This window comes from Erithacus rubecula, assembly GCF_903797595.1.
Source record: "Erithacus rubecula genome assembly, chromosome: 1".
NCBI lineage: Eukaryota > Metazoa > Chordata > Aves > Passeriformes > Muscicapidae > Erithacus > Erithacus rubecula.
The window spans coordinates 21140008-21160404 of NC_136658.1; the positions used below are offsets into that span (position 1 = coordinate 21140008).

The following is a 20397-nucleotide window of genomic DNA, read 5'->3' on the forward strand; positions in this document are numbered from 1 at the left end:
CTCTCCCTTGTACTTCACTCAGTGGCTAATCCATACATCTCCAGCTGCTGTATGAACCTAGCACATTGTGACACAACATGAAATGTACCACTATTTCAGGATCAGCAAAAGCTACAAAGGTGGAGTAAACACTTAATGGTCTTTATTCAAAAGGAAGCTTTTTCTTTATGGAAACCTCTCTCTCTCACAGAGATGGCCTCTCAAATCCAAAAGTCCATAAATTCAACATGTCACACTATCCTTTAAAGTGTCTTTACATATCAGCGTCTGTGAGGTTAGTACTTCCAGTGCTCTAGGCATAAACTTTGTCAGGTTATCTTTTAAAATGAGTGAAGCAGCTAATAGCTGCTAAAAGGTTATTTATTGCAGAAGCACATCAGACTCAAAAGGCACTATCCATGCTAAGTTTTACTTTAGAGTTTTAAACAGAAGCAGAAGCTGCTCCCTGAGATCCCAGTGGGGCCAATGATATGGCAGATCCTATCTTCTTCTCAGGTGTTGAACTTGACGGTGAGCAAAAGCAAAAAGAAAAGCAATGGTAGGAATAGCAGAAAAGGCACTAACTATCTCTAATACATACTCTTATATAGGATCTTTTTAACAAGCTAAGACACTACTCGGACCATCTCTCTTTAACTTATTAGAATTTTAGTTTCTTAACATGCTAGGTTGCATATAGACTATGCATACGGCCTATCTTGTTCTATCTGAAAAATGTAAGTACTATTCTTACTATAGCTCTATTATGTCTAAGCACTCTCTAAAACTATGTTCCTAAAGCCTCCACTGAAAACACTAGTATGTTTTTCAATCTTCACTAGAACTTGCACTTCTACTCGGGCATTTAAACCTTTCACTTACTAAAAGCATTAGAGCTCATACTAAAATTTACTAACTTACTTACTTATCTTAAACTTACACCTCTACCTTATGTGTGAGTAGCTCAATATACTTCAATCTATCCACAGGCTTTAATTCAATCCTTGCACTCTAATTTCTCTCTGAAGAATTCAGAAACCCCCAACTCACGAACTCCAACAAGTGTCTAGACGTGGAAGATGCAGTGTTGGAAACAAGCTCTCCCTCACTCCCCTCTCAAAACAAACAACAAAAACCCAACCACTAACAACAACAAAACCCAAAAAGATGAGACATTATGGGGCAAAAGAAGAGCTTCTGCCCATGCTCACAACCCAAGAGGCAGACTTCTTTCTTTCCCTTCCTCCCTCTAAAATTGTGTTTGGATGTGATCCAAGTTAAAGTCACTGTAACTCTACTGTCTTGAGCTTATAATGCAGCCACTTCCAACCTGTCTATTGTCACCACGATGGGTTCAAGATGTATCTGCTAGCCCCAAAGTCTCACCAGGGAGCCTATGGAACAGGAAATTGTCTGGTATTTCCTGAACAATCCACACTGTTCTTGCCTAGCAAGGCTCCCAGTGAAACACATCATCTTGCTACAACTCTATTCATAAGGAAGCAGTGAAAGATGTGTCATGGCATATGAATACAGATATCATCTATAGCAACAAAGCAAGCATGCCATTCTGAGCCAGGGGACATTTTATTTTGCAGACAGTTAGAATTCAGGGATGTTAAAAACACAGGAGTAATTTACAGAATGAATTAAAACATGGTGGTCACAAGTTCGAAACTAAAGAGAGAATCTTCTCAGAAGTATTTCCACTACAATTTCAGGCTAATGTGTTCATCTTACTGTACCCATATGTAGCATCTCACATAATCCTCTTTTTGGGGTCTGTTCTTTCCACTGCTTCAACTAGAATACATGAGACAACAATATGATTTATAAATGGCGTAAATCTCTCAACTTTCTTGTACTTGGCTGCAAGAGCTTTAAGTCATATCCTTAACATTTGAATGCCATTTTTCTATTGCACTTTATTTTTGAGTGGGTGTTTTTGGCGCTATACAGTTCATGTACAATGAAACAGTACATAAGAAAATGCAACACCTATTCTCATGTGTTTCATAAACATCCAGTCCCTGACTTGAGTGTGCTGTGCAGCATAGCTGTTATTGCCAGCTAACAACATGTAGTAAAATGACAGAATAAGTCCTATAGATCTCAATTTTTTAAATTTTAGAAAAAGTAGAGCCATATTAAACGGCATAATAATTGCCAAATTACCTGCAGAGAAGGAAGAAACCTGCAATTTTCTCACTGCAGTGAGGAGATGATATCAAGAACAGTGCCAAACAAGGCCAACCAAAGGGACCACAGATACTTTTCTAAAGAGTAATACTCTTGTATATTGTTCTTGGAAAAAAAACCTGAGAGTTCCCACTAAAGGGATGCCAACTTTCAAGTTTTTTAGTCCTGTCTGCATGACAGAAGACAGCAAAAACAGCACAGAGACCTACACACATATCTCAGTTTATTCCCTTCAATGATTTGATAGCCAAACTAATGTCAGAAGACAAATTCAGAAGGCCCTTTATGGTGAGACAGATTATAACCCAAGTTTAAGACAGAAAAGGAAATGACAACAGAAAAACACAAGGACGACCATGAAAAGAAAGTTTACAACATAACAGCTTTTTTACAGCAATATGAGATAAAGACCAATTATCACAATTTTCTAGATGAGGAAATAAAAAGCTCTGATCACAAAATAAATCAAGAGACTCATGCTGAATGTACATGATTATGTCATACTCTGGTTTCTATTAATTTTATCACATTTACCCTCAGTACCTGACAACTTGAGCTTCCTACATTCAAATAAAGAAGACAACAAAAACTAAGCACTGACGCATGCATTTGGAGCACGGCTCAAAGGAAAACCTACCATTCCCACATCATATCCCTCTGCAGATCAGCAGACAGGCTCAAGAGCATGCTCCTGACTCTAGCCTGGGTAGTTACTCACTGTACCTGTGGGCAGGACAAATGAGAAGTCTTGCTGCCTTGCACTAAATCTTTCCAGTTGCTGGCAAACCTGGCCAGGCCTTTATACATACATATAGGTATATATATATTTGTTAAACTATCTGTTTATTAAGTGGTCCTTGATAAGCTTTTTGTTCATGAGTGTATCTAATTTCCTTAGTAGCCAGACTTCCTTGCGCTTTTTTTTCTTCTTGGGATAATGACTTCCATTGTCAATATTAGCACTGTGTGTCTAAAGGAGATTTTCTGGAGCTGCAGAAAAGAGATCAGTTTATAGATCACTCCTTCTTGGTTAAAACTGCATAGAGTGTAGATAGATCTCAAGACAATGGCAGATCTGTTCCCATCCTGTAGATTTCAGCAGATTGAAAGGATGCTGTAGTTTTGTGGTTTGTTTAACTAGATTTATCACATACTAACTCCTTTTACAAGAGCAAAGAGATGCTTTATTGAGCCAAGAGGCACAAACTGAGTAGATATAAAGATGAAATGGTCTGAATTTGCCAGTCAAAAAGTGTGAGTACATCTGCTGCTTGGATGCTGCCTAAATAGGCCAAGATCAAGGTTGTAAGGATTGATTTAATCCTGATCCCTCAAAGTAAACAAGATCCAGAAATCAAAACTCATAATAAAATTTAAAATTATCCAATGAAGTCATCTTGTATTTCCCCATTATAATGCACATATAATGTATGTATGTGCCTATGTGCACACTTTCACACTCAAATTCATCTTATCCCCTGCATTTCTATGTTCTACCACTGCAAATACACTCTGAAAGAACAGAATTGCTGGAGGAAAACAGCACCTATTGGAGCAGAGAACCTATGTGCCACCGTTCCCCTTTTCTAATCAGAATGCACCGATTCACAGCTCCTTGCCTCACCTCCCTGCCCCTTCACCAACGAGGAACTCACCTTACATCCCTATAGTGCTTTCCTTGGCCAAGTCTGCAACTCCAGGCAACCCAGCCTCGACTGCAGGCAGCAAAGGCAGCGAGCTCAGCTCAGAGTTTGACATGCTTGGTGCATGTCACACAACACAAGCAACCTGCTAACGAGCTGCTATGTGCTCTCTCAAAGTCACAGCTGCCAGCGACAATTGAGCAAGTGCAGCCTAGCTTTTCAGGATTCCTGCCTGTTGCCCAGGAACCACACAAAGCGCTGGAGATTTTAAACAGGTGCAAACAGTGCTTTTCTCCCATGTCAGACTGCACAGCCTCTGCAACAGCAACACAAGAAGAATCAGAAAGCAGGAAATGAACTTCCAAAATGTGATCAGAGCTCCTACTGATAATGCAACACTTTGATGACCTGTGAAAAACAGGTTTTACATAGCACTGTAAGCAGAACCAGGAAGGCTTGGTCAGGCTTGCCTTCATGAAATCTGGTTTTCCCAGAAATATGCAACTGTATTATAACTCTGGTTACACTTTTTAAAAAAAAAAAAAAAATATTGTCAGTGTTTCTCACCTACAAAATATTTTGTTAATTTAAGAGGTAACATTTCTGAACAAGCAGTGATTCAGAATGTGTAACGAGCACCAAAAATAAATGAAAAGGGTGTATTTTAAAGCTTACTTTTATAATAATTTGATAGCTACATGGGAATTTTTAATGCACAAAACTGCCTTTCAAGCGTCTTAAAAAGCACAATATGAATCACGTACATTATTGAATTGTGTGGATGTACAGAAATTCTGCATGTGCCATCTGTTTACAGCTCACTGCTTAACATTATAACCTTGTACATACACAGCTCAGTGCATAGGTGGTACCATAGGTAAACACAAATTGTATCTCCTGAACTGAAAATCTGTGAGTCAACTTTTAACAGGCTCGTTAGAAAAGACGGCACCAACTCCAGAATGGTTTGTTTAGTAAATATTGCCTACGCTGTGTTAAGGTCATCAGTATGAGTTTGTTATTAGCCATGTTCCCACACTGGTAATCATACAAATTCCTGCTAATTTCAGGCAGAATCTTGCCTGAATTGGAAGGGAGCAGGAACTGGTTAAGGCCATTAACCACATGGCCACTGAGATCTGGCATTCTCATGCTGGGATCAGCTGCTCTACCTGCCAGAAGCCCAGGCACAGGTCGAGTCTTGAGCAAGGCTCTTCTGCTGTTCCTTCAGAAATGTAATGTTACAATGCTGACATGCATGCTAAGGGCTTCTGTCTAAAATAAAAGCACTCAGATAGGTTTTACCTTCCCTTTTGGATTCAGCTTTTCACTTGGATGTGAGGCTGAAAAGGCTAAAGGGTTCTCTTGTACAGACGCCAACAAAAACAAAGGTAAACTTAGAATTTTCATGAACTGTAAATTACAAGAGCAAACAGAAATAAGGATTGATGTGAGCAACAGGGAATGCTAAAGCTTCACCAAATGTAATGTGTAATGCTTCAACCCAAACATATTTTGGGATGACTGCCAAGAAGATGGGTATAAATGTGGGAGGCTTAGAAGAGTACAGTTTGAGCTAAAATGTGTAAAGTTTTCACTTGTGCTAAGGAAACATTCGTAGCTAGGTAAAAACAAGGCCTTATGAAAAATCCAATTTTACATCTAATCTAAATTTCCCTGGGCAAAGCAACTGCTCTCTTCCTAAACTGATCCTTGAGATAGCTGGTGGTAGCATATAATTATTGTGGATAGTATTGCCATGGGCTAGGCACTAGTTGAATATTGTAAATTCTAGAGGTGTCTTATCCAGCATTATATGGTTTGATGTATTCATCTAAACCTGAATTGGAATTTGCCATCATGACACTTTTGTTATTTGGTGGTCCAATGACATCTGTACAACCAGGAGACAGAAGCATTGCCTCTGTCTAACTTTTTGTGCTATCTTAGCTTACACTGTTATATGTTATCTCTTCTGGACTAGAAACTCCTAGTGGTGAAGAATAAAAGTATCTCCAGTGAAGAATAGTTACAGTGTCCTACATGTTGTTGGGGCTGTGGGGGAAGAGTATTAAATAACCCAAATAATCTCGATTTGCTGCTGAACATCCCCCAGCAGAAATAGGCCTACGTGGTTAAGGTTTGGTCATCTACTGTCAGAGCTGTGCCCAACAGTAAGAGCAGGTTCTAGCTCCACTAGAAGACTAGTTCACGAGCTAAGATTTCAATTTACTTTCAGTGAGATAAACAATAAATAATTCTAGTAAAGGCAAGACGCTGGAGAGTAAAAGGCTATAAATGCTGTAGAAATTTTCAACACAGGCTCATTTCACGGCTTTTCTAAAGCTACTTTCTTCTTGAGTTGATAGATCAGGAAAAAAGAAGTCAGTGTTAGTAAAGCTTTTTACCTATTTTTTCTGCATAGACTTCAGACAGTAATGAAGGTCCAAGAAGGCATTTTGCTGGCTACCACTACAGCTTTATTAATCTGATTCATTTGGATTAGTTCCAAAATATTTAGACAGCAACACAAGTTACTTCATGTTTCTCCATGGTAAGTGCAGGGTACATCCTTCCCTCTCTGTGCCTGAGATGATGCATTTCTTACGTTTTCCAGATCTGCTGCTGACAGATACTGACAAGCTTTGGATTCCCCTTTATGCACCTCCACTTCCATGGAAGTAAGAGTTACTAAGTTCCTATTGGAATATAAGAATTATACTAACAATATTCAATGCATCTCAATACTTGGCAAATGGCCATGACCCTCTGATATAGAGGTGGTTGCAACAGAAACTTATCCCATCTAAAACAGAAAAATCTTCATAGATACCACCTATTTATTCCATTGTTCCACATGCAGATCTAATCAGATGGGAGGGCCAAAAGTGACAAGTAACCCTAGGAATATGTGTACATACTGCTACTGGTCACCATATGTAATAACACAGCCTCCACTGGCAGAGGAAACTGTGTCCTTCCATTTACTGGAGAATGTCTTCTCTAAGGCTAACATTGGCACAAGAATGATGAAAGCATTTAGGAAGAACTCAAATGTAAATGCAGCTCCAATTTGTTACTAATGGCTTAGTAGAAGGTGAAGACATTTCTTAGCTTGTCCAAGAACAGAAAGCACCCTACAGAAGTGTGCAGTAGAGTTTAATGACAACAGTGGTCCAATAACCTCTCTCTAAACTCTAAGTAAGGATCTTTGACATTATGGAACAGGCCAGGATTCACTATTTTGGAAACTACTGCAGGATGAAGTTATGCTTTCTGTAAAGTGAAACTTTCCTTCAAATTCCATCAAGTGTATACACTTCAGCAAAGCTTTGAGGAGTCTGAAAGCACAATGTATCCTTTCCTGCAGTGACTTCTGTAAAATAAGAAACTGGATTAACCACAGTCTTCACTGGTGCCAGCCAGACCACAAAGTGTAGCATCAACACTGCTTGAAAGGTAAAAGCTATTGTAATTTTAAAAGAATATCAATTATGCATTCAGCCCCAGAAGTACTATAACCTGACTTCAAATTTCTTACAAACTATGTCTTCTGGCACTCCTACATAATACCAGAATAAAAAACACTGAATTACTTTCTAGGAGATATTTACAAAACTCTGGGTTATTCTAAGCAGACACAAGCTAATATAATTATTCTGAATAGCAGTACAAGCTGCCCTCCATCCACAGCACCATGCAGGCTGTCATTTTTGTAGTTAGGATGCATTTTGCAGCAAGACTTAACTGTTCTTTCAAGTGCACTGTACTGTTAGTTGTTGTCACAATTATTTATAACTGGGGACATCTATCTCCTACTAACCTTCTGTTCTGGTCCAATATACAGGAAATAATTTTTGAAGCATTAAAGTACATTTATAAGAATTTAAACTCAATATTTCTCAGCTAGATTCTGCCCTCTGGTTTTAACTTTAATCCCAGGCAAGTCAAAGATGGCATTCAGTCTTCCACTCTATTGTGGGGTTTGTGCGTATGAACATTTAATTTTGATGAGAGGTCAGAATAGAAGATGAAGACGTTCAGCTAAAGAAAAGGTTTTCAAAGAGACTTGTAAGCATGAGACCACGAGTTGCACTTCTTTTTAAAATGCATCATAAAGGTATTGTAGCATTCTTTAACACAGAGAAGAAGCAGAATAGTGCATGAAACACTCAATGCCAAGAAAGAATCCACCCCTATTTTAGCCATGAATTATCCTACAACCTTGAAAAAATTACTTAACTGTTCCATGTTTCAGTTTCCTCATCTATCAATGGGGACAATGATACTTTGTAAAACCACTCTAAAATTCTTTTTAAAACACACATAATTTGGGAACTTATAAAGCACATGCAATTTCTAAAAATCCCACAGAGAATATAAAAATAAATATTGCTCTAAACATTTGTTGCAATATTTTAATACAACTCACACCTTTCCTATAAGCACTTTACAATATTCTCAAGAGTTTATAAGTACTGTATAAAATTACCAGCATATGGGATTTGAAGATACTACATGCTATAAGTTCGAACTTCCAAATGTTGGTTGAAACACAAATATTTTCAAGGACCTCAGTAAGAGCTGGACTGGGTCCTGTACTTTTTTCCTAAGACAGGCAACAGTCCTCCAGCTAAGGTAGCAGTGGATTCTTTGAAACCCACAATAATCAGCAAACTAAAAGAAAAAGAGGTTAACACTGTGTCCTGCCTCCTCAGCGCTCTTTTCAGCGCCTACATGATACAGATGCCACAGAAGACTCACTCTCACTTTGAAGTGCAGGAAAATATATTGATGTAAAAGACTGAGTGTCATTCAAAGCATCCTTTGAAATGTCTTAAAAACTGAGCTTTGTATCTGGAGAGGTTTTAATGATTAGTCTGTTTTTCTGTACTTTTAGAGCACAGAATAGAAAATTCATTACGTGTTTAAAACTCAACAAACTTTCCAGGCTTTAGGTATTCAAACACCTCTACTTCTGAAAGTTTATCCTGCTTAAATATGTATTTGTAGGGTGTGATCCAAAGTGGCTGGACATAATATTGTAGGTACAATTCCAAATTGTCAATCAGTTTGTTTCGTTTTTACGGGAGGTATTTCAGTGCAGAAGAGAAGTGTTTCCTCAGCTTTGTATTAATAACCTGCATTACAGATGGGACCAAGCATTGAAACTGCCAGGCCCAAGAAATTATATTCTCTGGACATTGTTAAGATTATATTCTCTGAACAATCAAAACAAGATTGTTAACAAAATCAAAATCAAAACAAGATTGTTAACAATCAAAAACAAGATATCAGAACTGGGGATGGCTTGCAAGTTTAGAGACAGCACTCATTATAAAACAAATGCTACAACATTTGTATTACTGAGGGAGAAAAGAGTTGGGGAGATTCTACAGCCATTTTGTCTTTAATAAGTATTTCGTTCATTAACTCTGTAACACAGAATTTCTATCCTTTGAGTTATTGAATCATATTTACAGCAGATAAAAATTTACAGGTATTACATTAGGTACAGTCACCTTATCTCCAAGTAAAAAACTGCCATATGTAGTTGAATACAAAAGCAAAGCTGGATTTTTCTATTCTTATCAAGATTAACATAATACTTGAATGCAAACAGGACACCTAGATAAGAATTACAAAAGACATTAAATTCCTCCCATTTTTCAGTGTGATGAAGAAAGCAAAACCAGAAAGATAGGCAAAAGGGAAAGAACCACGGTCATCCAAATTAAAATTATGCTGAAAAATATATATGACCCAGAATCTGTGCAGATCTCTACAGAGAGACTGCCAGCTAGAAGAACAGGATTGATGTGGGATGCTCTCAGATATCTAAGAGCATAGAGTGTGGAACACAGTGCAAGAGCACAAATGTGCCCGCAGAGGCTGTGCTAGAGCTTCAAATATCTCCAGCTCAAGTGACTAATATGAATGTGCAAAGAGACAACCACTTCAAGCAGAACTTTTTACTGATTAAGTCACTACCATAAATCTCAATATGTTCCCTGCCATATTGGCAGCCTGTCCCTTTTTTCCTTTTAACTGTGGGCCAGATCCTCAGCTGGTATAAGTTGGCATCGCATTTTGCTGCCTTCAGTGGAGCTAAGCCAATTGATGCCATCTGAGCATCTGATATTATATTTCTGTAGCAGTTAAAAAATGATACAGTGGCATTAATTGCTACATAGTCATGTCACATAACCTCATGGCAGGGGTGGAAAGACTTCTCATTTATAGTCACCAGTCAGCATACAGAGTGGAAGGGTCACTTGGTCATTCCATGCTCAGTTTGATGACTGTAAAGCTATTAGTCATTCCAAACACAGGAAAAACCACTTTTAATTTTCCTATGTGATTTAAATACATACATTTTGTTAACTCACAGGCATGTACTATGTCCTTAAAGCACCATAATCCACTGCATAAAAAATGTAATGGATCTGACATGCAGAAGAACAGGCAACTGGAGCAGACAAAAATTCATTTAACTGAGAAACCCACTGCCAATACTAGATGCTAAGGGAAAGAGGGGTAAGAACACTTTCATCTCTAAGCATTCTGCTACAGCCTAACAGCACATCATGAGATGCAGAGATGCAGACACAGAAAGTCTCCAGTTTTGCTAAGAGAGAAAGTAGTCAGGAGTTTTTATGTTTCACCAAAGGAAGAAATTAAGCACAGGACTTACTATGGACAATTGTATTTAGTTTGGACTATCTCTTACAATGACCTGACATTCAAAGTTTGTACCTTTTGTGTACAGGCCTGTATGTTCCATTTCACTCCAGAAGGAAATAATCTTAACAGAAAATTGCAACACTCTTATAAAATCCTTCTTCTCTGATGAAATAACATTTCCTTCTTTCTATCCAACACAAATAAAAGTGTAAGCTGGGACTCCAAAGAGCCAGGGTGGGCTAAGACACTTGGATATGAATTAGAAGCAATGATCACTCGCATCAAAATTTTAGATGCAGCAAAATGTTCCCAAACTTACATAGGTTATTGAGGGCTATTGTCTGTGTATTTGAGGGAGGGGTAAATGAGGAGCTAGTCTGTGGCAGTGAATCTATCTTAGCCTGCCTTCATTTGCATTCTTTGCCTTTCCCAGTATTTCCTCTCATATATAATTATCTCCTCAGCTCCCAAGTTGTTTTAAGCACTGCATAGCCCCTGGACACTCAGCATTGAGATCTTACTGAACATTGAACAAGCAGATTGCCATCTTTGTCTTTAAATGGTACTAACCTATCAGACAAAAAAACTTATTCTCACCTACTTATTAGAATTTGCATGTTAAAGCAGCATGCATAGTCCTCCCAGGCTCCAAATATAGGGGATTGGAAGTAAGCAGATTCATTCTACAGGCAAATGTATAATCAACAGTCTTAGGCTGGCTGAAGCCTATGTCCCAAAATACAGAAGGTTTGCTATGGATATAATGCAATTACCAAACAACAAGCAAAGGCCAAAATATGGGAAGATAAACTCATGACTGATTTCAAGAGGTGTTTTACTTCCATAAGGACAATGAAATTCAGGGCTTTAGCCACAAATTAGCAGAGCTACTGAAAAACAGAAACATCAGAGACATTAGAGAACACAATTTATGGGGGAAGGATAAGAATAAACACGAAAATGAATAAGAAACAGGAGAAGCAAGGAACTGCAGGTTTCAAAACACACTAGCATTTAACATGACAAAAGAAGTAACTGAATCTACTGCTATCTACCAGGAAAATGCCAAGATGCTGGTGAAGGGTCCTCACAGCCACACACTTTTCCTGCTAGGTTCTGGTATGAGGACAATGACATAAGCTCTACTACTGTCATTATAGAAAGCATTCCACTGGGAACAACTTCAGATGGAGAAATCATGGACTTTGTCTCTTGACCTGAGTGTGTCTCAATAAAGGTTTCAAACCTATTACATACTCAGTGGAAAATGGAAGAGTATTTAAAACAGACACATTCTGCCTAATTCAAATAAATTTAAACCAGTTAAGAATATGACTTAAATTCATATTAAAAGTATCATCCATCTTTTAAAGCTTGGCCTCCTATTTCTATTTTGTACTTGGCAGAAATATGTCCATATTCAGTAATTTTGTCTTATGTCAGTCATGGGATCCTGCTGTCCTGATATTGATGAGAATGAAAATTATCATTTTCAAATACTTCATTTAAGTATTACTTAAGAAATATTATTAGTTAAATGAGATACTCACTTAACAAAATAATGCTCACAAAAGTATATGTCTTACTTAAAAAAATATTTTCCATGTCTAAATTTTATAACAATTCATAAGGTTGTTCAGTCATCCTTACCACAGGGGAAGAAAATAAGTAGGAATTTCTGCCTGACAGAAATCCTCGAAGTGACAAAGCTTCTAATTTTGACTTCAGTGTAAATTTTGCCTCAGTATGAAATCACAGCATTTGGCCTATGCTTTGCAGAGTTGACTAGGTTTCAAGTTTATTATTACTTAGATAATTGTTCTGCTAGAAGTTTAAGAGCTCTTCGAAGAATTGCAGGGAATGAGTTTGACAAGATATCAAAGAGATCAATTATTATTGTGTCCACGGGACTTTAATGTCCAGTGGACACCAGCTGGCTAGGAAGAAAATGGGAATTAACACAGTTTAGTTTTAGAATACTAACATACAAAGTACAATAATTCATTGCATCCAAAAAAACATGGTTGAAGTTCATATTCTCATTTATTACATCATGAAATTTTCTCAATATTCATTATTTATAAAAAATACTTGTTTGCAATGTTTCCCTATAAACTTGATATTCCCATTTTCAATTTCTAATCAGAAGAACCATACAGATATTATGAATAGGCCAATTGCTGGAAGGCTTGCCCAGGATTTAGGATGTCCACTGTTACAGATACAATGGGATTAAGACTCCTCATGACTCTTAGCTGCTACGTCTGGAGAAGTCTTGAGAGGCACTTTGATCATATACAGAAACTTGGAGGCTATGCAGCCTCATAATATCCATGTCTCAAGTCTATTTCTCTGTTCTCTATACATTGACCTTTTTTTCTTCCCTTTGAAAAGGGAGGGAACCAGGAAAAAACGAAACAAGCCCATAACAGAGTTGTTCCAAATATCTCTGAAGAAGCAGACACAACAAATACCTTCTCAAAATCAATCCCAGGTGAAAACTCCTTGCTGCAGTTGTGTAGTCCTAAACAAGACGAGTCATGCAAATACGTTTTAATGCTGAAACAAACTAGCCTTTAAATCTGTATTTACTCCAGTAAATTGTTCTTCCTTTAAGCTGTGATTTTGCTAGCTAGCAACAATTCTGGACTGCTGTTCAGAGGACATCTCTTTGCTTTGCTAAACACCTGTTATGGTGTGTATGTCACTGCAGAATTTTGAAAGCAATTTGCAGCTCTGAAACAACTTTGAAATATTTTTTCAAATTCTATGCTGTCAAAACTCAATGAAACTGCAAAAAGCATAAGAAGATAACATCTATAAACACTGCAGCTGGCTACAAAAAAGATGCAAACAGTAAGGGTTACCAGAGCAGGAAAACACTGTTAATATACTAAGGATTGTTTCTTGAAGCATAATACCCATACCTGGGAACTACATATTATTACCTATACATCATATCACTATCACAGGGGTAAATATCTCTAGGAAAAAAGAGAAACCTAAAATATAAATTAAACAAATTAACAAACAAGCAAGGTACTCACTGGCTAGAACCTATCTGCAGATGTTCACCATACAACTTCATTTTTCCGTCCCCTTCTTTCAGCAAAATGTGGTTCTGTGAGCATTACAAAGACTAAATTCCTTTTCATAAAAAGTTAAAGGCTAATACTCAGTAGAAGCCAGTAATAATTTTGTGTTAAAATATCCACATAATAACAACACCACTGTGATGGTAAATTTCCACCTTGCATTTTAAATATTAGTGTACTCAAGCTTCTCCTATGCCTGTGGCTTGGGTAATGCTCTGCTCAGGAAACTCAGGGTAAATCTCTCCTCGGGTAATTCTCGTGTGAGGTAGCCCAACAAAAGGGACTTTTATTCTGATGTGGCTCAACCAAAAAAGTACTCCAGACAGATACACAAGGAAAACAGAAAATACCCCACAAACAACAATCACATCATCATTATGTATTCAAATTTCAAGTATTTATAGGATTAAGCAGTAACAGCACTGACACAGTAACACACAGTATGGCCTCATCCTGCAAGCCTCTCATCTGAATAATACTAAGTGTGTGCAGTCCCTTGCAGCAATTGTTAAGTACAGAAAACTATGAAATTTGGGAGGAGACAGATCAAAAAGCTGAAGCACAAAGTAACAATGCGACTCACTTAAAATTCTACAGAAACCAAGCAGAAATTCATAAATTAAACTGATTCTGACTTTTAATCTTGTCTATGGGACTCAAGATCTGTCCTGTGAGAATAAGTATAAAAAAGCAAAAGCAACCCTTCCCTTGACATTTTATTATACTTCTATAGTTGTCTCAATATACCAGATCAATTGCATTTGAAAATGCAGCTATTAAACTGTAAGTAGACCATCTTTGGAGCCTTTGTTTGTCAATTGCATCAAACAAAAATTCTTCTGCAGACAAGAAATCAGACTGCATTTTTACAATAATTGCAAGTCATTTCTAGGAAAAAGAGGTAGCAACAATACCCAAGGAAATAAAATAACACACTTTTGTGCTTTCCCATCAAACCCGCGAGTTGTAGGGGTTTAAATCAGTCAGAGGCAGCTATGCATGAGAGATTGCACTCTGCAGGCTCTATCAGTCAGAAGTCAAGGATACACGTCCATGATTTATCATACTTTTCATGGTAATTAGCTAGAGTGCCATTTTGCTTCCAGTAGCATCATTCAACTTTCTTTTTTTAATTTGGTCTTTTTTTCTGCAAATGAATTTACATATTTCTCAGTCTCTCATCCCCTACTATGTTTTATTTATGAATATAGGCCTTGCTGATGGTAACTTTAATGTGAAGAAAGTGGTAATTAGTGTACCTATCTGCTAAGTTAGTCCCTTTCCTTTTAGTCTGCAGAGAAGTTTGAGGTAAGTAACAGTTTACAGTCAATATTAGGTTTAATTATGCTTAATGAGGGGAACTATCTCTATTTACTAACTGCACCTAAGTGTGTAGCTTCTGTATGAGTTTTTCTCCCAACCTCATTCCATACTGTTAATAGTGCCACTGTGCAGGGTACTTGTGGAGCTTTAATCCCTAAAACTTCTCCAGGAGAGCCAAGAAAGTGAGGCACCTGTTACAATACATGTTCAGAGGGAGCAGAAAGGCTTAAAACAATAACAGCTTTGTGTAAGGAAAAAGTTCTACTGTCTCATATTTAGTGGATGCAGTGCACCAGAGAAAAGAAGCTGAAGTACATAAAAAGCCTACAGACATTCCTCAAGGCCCTCCCCTTAAAAAATAATATAAAATAAAATAAAATGAAATAAAATTTAATTTTAAAAAATAAAATATTTGCTTCTGGCTTCCAGGGATCATCCACTTGACTATTTCCAGCAGGAGTTACTGTGATCTTTTACCTCATTAAAAGCTGTGTTAAGAATTAATACCCTGAAGTTGTACAAATGAATGAAGACCTCTCATTGTATTTCACAAGCAGTATTTTCTACAACTGAAGAGATTCTAGAGGCAGCTGAAAATGACACCAGTGTTGTTTGAGAACTCCATACCAGCAAGAGGTCAAAAGCAAAGCCTCAGATTGAACCCCAGTTCTACTTCAACTGCTCTCTTTTTAGCATCTGTGCAATGTTGTTGCTTCAGTCAGAATCTTCCTAATGTGAAGATCTAAATTTGAGTTTACTTCAGTACTTTTTGCCATAACATTTTTCCTTTGTGATTTCACATATTATCCCCTTAAGAAATTCATGCAATGGGAATTTTTTTAATACATATTTATAACCACCTATGAAAAATGTACCTTCCAAAAATCTTTGATTCCCTAGGATGCATAGATTTAGGGGGTTTTGTATGTGTGCACAAGGGACTAAGTTTGCAGAAGTGCTGAAAAACAAAGCTGTTTGATTTCCAATAAGAAATGGAGGTGGAACACAGAGAGAAATTGTTCTGTAAATGGAGAGGTTACTTCATTTGATTTTTTCAAAGCAGTAAGGAGCAAGTTATGAATTTCATTCATACCAGGGAAATGTGACATTTCCCCATATATACCTTAGAGGTTTTCTTTTTTCTTTTTTTTTTTTTTGACCTAGTGAGCACTCTGCATGAGTCCACACATTCCCTCCTTATTTTTGCCACTGGCAAGACTTCAAGGAAAAATATTTCTGGTTAAAAAAATGATCAAAAAGCAGGAAAAACTTTTGCTAAATCATGTTTTTTGTTTTTAAAAAGCATCCATTTTACAATTACTTGACTGTCAAAACAGAAGTAAAGTAAAGTAAGATTTTTTTTTTAAGGCTAAACTCTGTAATTCTGCAAGCTATATCTAGATCAACTGTACATAGCTTCGACTGCACAGGTTTCGAAATTTAAGCTCAAGGCTTATATGTATTTTCCTACAATATGCCAAACTAACCCTAACACCCATATAACCAGATGTTAAGGAAAAGCTTTCTAAAGAGAAGTGTGATGTTTTAACAGATGTTTTCCCTCTAAACACCATGTTCCAAAAATGTATCTGAAAATGTAAATACAAGTTTTACTACAATGTAAAACTGCTAATATCTACTTAAGAAGAAAGGATACCTGTTTTCAAAGTGACAATATATTCTTTCTTTTGCCACTGAAGACATCAATATTCAGATAAACACAGATTTCATTATGAGATGGAGATTGTTTACACATATTCTTCAGAAAATTGACAAGACTTTGTATCCTTGAAGAGAGCAGAAGAGGTCATGTCACTTCTTGAATACAAAGTCCAGCATTTAGCTTAATTTAGTGACTAAAAACACTATAGAATGACTCTGAAGATCTGAAAAATTTAAAGATCTCATAATTTCAAGGCTAAATTTTGGAAACTTGAACTGGAGAACGAGAACAGCTCTTAATACAACTGGGCAACACCAGGAGAGGGCATGTTCAGGTTACTTGCCACCTGCTGCTGCCTTTCAGTAGTGACATAAACAAAGTTTGGCTAACTGAACATTAATCTATTTTACTACAGCACAGTCCTAGATTTAGAGATGACAGGATCACCTGCAGGCCATGGATGTTCAGTGTATATACATGAGCAACTGTCTCCTCAAAAATCCACAGGCAGCTCTCCAAACTACAGAAGGAGATCTTACTGAGAGATAGATGGATGTGGGCACTCTACAAAAATCTGTGCAGCTCTCCTCCCCAGACCATTGCTTGGGAAAAAAGTTCCACACTTTTCTGAAGAGCCTGAGAAGATAGTGGGCTTGCTTATTTCAATCAGTGTGGGTAATAACTAGGTTTTTCACATTGCAATGTTGCCTCCACACATCTCTCCACTCAGTCACCAATTATAATGAAGAATTGTGGGAAGATTAAGGTTTTTTAACTAATTTCAAAATAACCAAAGAAAAGCTGTTCCTCAAACATAAAGAGTTTGCTTAGGTAAAAATATGTTTTTCCCAAGACATAGAGAGGCTCAGTTACCCCTAAATGAATGAATCTCTGCCACAGTATAATGCATTGGCAAAGAAAAAGATGCTTTCTTTTGATGACCTGTGAAGTAATGATAAGAGTGTCCAGTCTTGGTAGAGGAGATAACCTGAGAGTGATTCAGTCTGGTGGCCTCTGGAATCTCAAGGAAGCTTGAAGTTTATATGGAAACAGTACATCTCATGTATATAGCCCAGTCAGGCAGGTGCGATTGTTTTAGCCACATACCAAACAAACTGTTAAAATGTAACTTACAAGTGAAGGCTTAGACAGAGATACTGAGATCTTGGGGCAGTCACATCTCATAAAAGAAAACCCCAAACATTTACATGTGCCTATAAACTGTATTACTGTAAAGGTATTTTAATTCAAATGGAGGAAAAAGTTTAAGATCAAAGTTCCACAGCAAATGACCACAATTTAGATTTATAAAAAATTATGTAATTAAAATGCTCTATAAAGAGCAAGATTTCTTGCTTCTTTTTCTCTTTTCTCAATATTGATTTCTTGACAGAAAAAATACAAGTTTTCAGCTGCTTTTCTCTCAGAAGAGCTTCTGCCTACTTTCATGAATTCTCTCTGCCATTCTAAAGATATGCCTTTGGAAGACATAGAGACTTGTATAATCCCCCAAGTCCTATTAATATCAGCAAGAATGATACAAGTTTGATTCCAAAGAACCAAAGGGAATGACTAAAATGGCCTCAAAGCTGTTTTTCAGAGTCAAAATGGTCTATCATCTTCTTGGCACTAAAATGTGCTGCTGCCACAGAAGCGGTCCAGCTCCCACTGCTGCTGACTTGCTGTCTCTCATTTTGTTGTCTGCCACCTCATTTGTGGTACAGGAGGAATTGGGGTTGGTCTTTTAATGACCCACACTGCTGAGAACACCCAGTTATGCAGGAAATTATGCAAGAATGCTACTCTGCTCATCAAATTACTGTATAACTTAACATTGACTGGAAGGTTTTCTGAATGAACAACAAAAGCACGTGGAAGGTGCTCAGTAACAGCATCACAGTGTCCCCAAACGAAATGTCTGATTCAGGTCCAACAGGAAAACAGGTGTCCATCTACTCAAAAGGGGACAAGGAGAGAAAGAGGGAGATACAACACAGACAGGGAGAGAGAAAGAAATACAGAAAGAGAAAATAAGATAAATAAAGAGTAGGAAGGAAGGAGAGTGGGAGGGAAGAAAGAAATTATTCCTCCATACTATTCAGAGAAAGATGTATCTCCTGAACTTTGCAGGACACAGTAACATTTGAAGTTAAAATCTTGAAGTTAAAATCCACCAGCTGGAGGGTTTAGCCCTCTCTTTTACAAGTAATTACTTGTCAAGGCACGCTCTAGTTTTACAGAAAAAGAGGGAAACCAATTATCTTTTGGGTTTTAAAGACAGTGGAATAGAAATCAGCCAGGAGAAGCAGCAAAAAATGTCAGTGTCCAGAGCTACCCACTGAAGAAAATTACCTTTCCCAAAATAAACAGCAGAGATATTAAAGAATCAGTACTTTAATCTGTCTGGACACCTGAATGTGACATCTGGCCAGCAAAATTGTTATTTATTTTTTCCAAAGAACATAAACAGAGTCACTGGCACAAAAAAAAAAAAAAAAAAAAAAAGAATTGAAAGTCAAATTATGTTCCATGTGGCAAAAGTGGCAAGCCTCACCTGTGCCATATCATACAGATTCTACCAGATGATCTGCAATTCAGATGAACAAAAATGAGAATGACTGAAAGTTTCTTCTTGACTTTGGCACACACCTGATCAAAAACCATGCTGGTGAAATATCTTGTTCTGAATCCAAAAAAACTTCCCTGACATGTATTTCTTGCCACCACTTTTTCACTCTTGGTGAAGAGGGACATTATCTTTTTCACAGAGAAGACATCAGGTCATGGCCTCTGGCAAATCAACATGAATCATAAGCCATATGGTTCAAATGTGCTCTAAGGAAGAGAAATTCAGCATCCTGAAACTTTACGCCTAAAGCACTGAATGAGGAAACTAGTGCGTTGGTTTAAGAGGCAAATCCTTTCACATTCGTTATCAAAAGCAGTAAAGGAGGGAGGGTAGGATATTACCTCTGACTTACACTTTCTGTATAGAAAAACCAGTCACACTGGCCTGGCATTATTAGTTTTACTAGAATATCTCCTGGATATGCATGATCCATAGAATAGATATGCATGCAGGTAAACACAAACACACATGCACACAACAATAATGAACTTTGGGTTGGCAGCCAGGCTCTGGTAACCCATGTCCCCTGGGCACAAATCAACTATGAAGAACAGGAAAAATTCCATGTAATGGTTAACTAGCCCAGTGGGCTATTATTCATCAAGAAGAGAAACAGCAGTGCAAGCTGCAATGCTGGTCCCCTCTCCCTCTGGAATGCTACTAGATGCCCAGAATTAAATTCAGCAGTGAAAAAAAACCAGCAAATGTAGTGTCAACATAAGAAGGAAGCTGAATTTTGCCTCCTGGAGCTGCAAGTAAGGAGGACTAATGCATAGAAGCAGACATTTCCTGTGAAGCCTGATGTTGAAAGAACATGATAGATTCCAGTATCAACATTTATCAAATATGAATGCATAGGATTTGGTAGGATTAACAAGTTTATTAGTATCAGATCTAGGGAATTTTTCCCTATACAGCAGCAAGTGATCAATTCTTGTGGTAACTGGCCAAGTGTCAGTGTTGGTAGCTGCAACCATTCAGGTGAAAGCCTAAACCAGGAGAATTCCTACAGCCTATCAGGGAAACTCCCTCAAATACTTCAAAATCTTTCAAAGGCTTTTACAGCAGTGGATTAAAAGTGAGCATATCACAACACCCACTGAATTTCTTCCAGCAATACCTCAGTAAGCATTTTGTAGAGAGGCAATACCCTACTGCCTGGACTTCAGCTTGAAAAGACAA

General features: G+C 37.5%; 1 protein-coding gene across 32 annotated transcripts in view; it reads right to left on the reverse strand.

Annotated features, from left to right (window-relative positions):
• The window catches only part of ZBTB20 (zinc finger and BTB domain containing 20), a 472123-nt gene that overhangs the window by 361327 nt on the left and 90399 nt on the right, over window positions 1-20397 (reverse strand). The window lies entirely within an intron of this gene.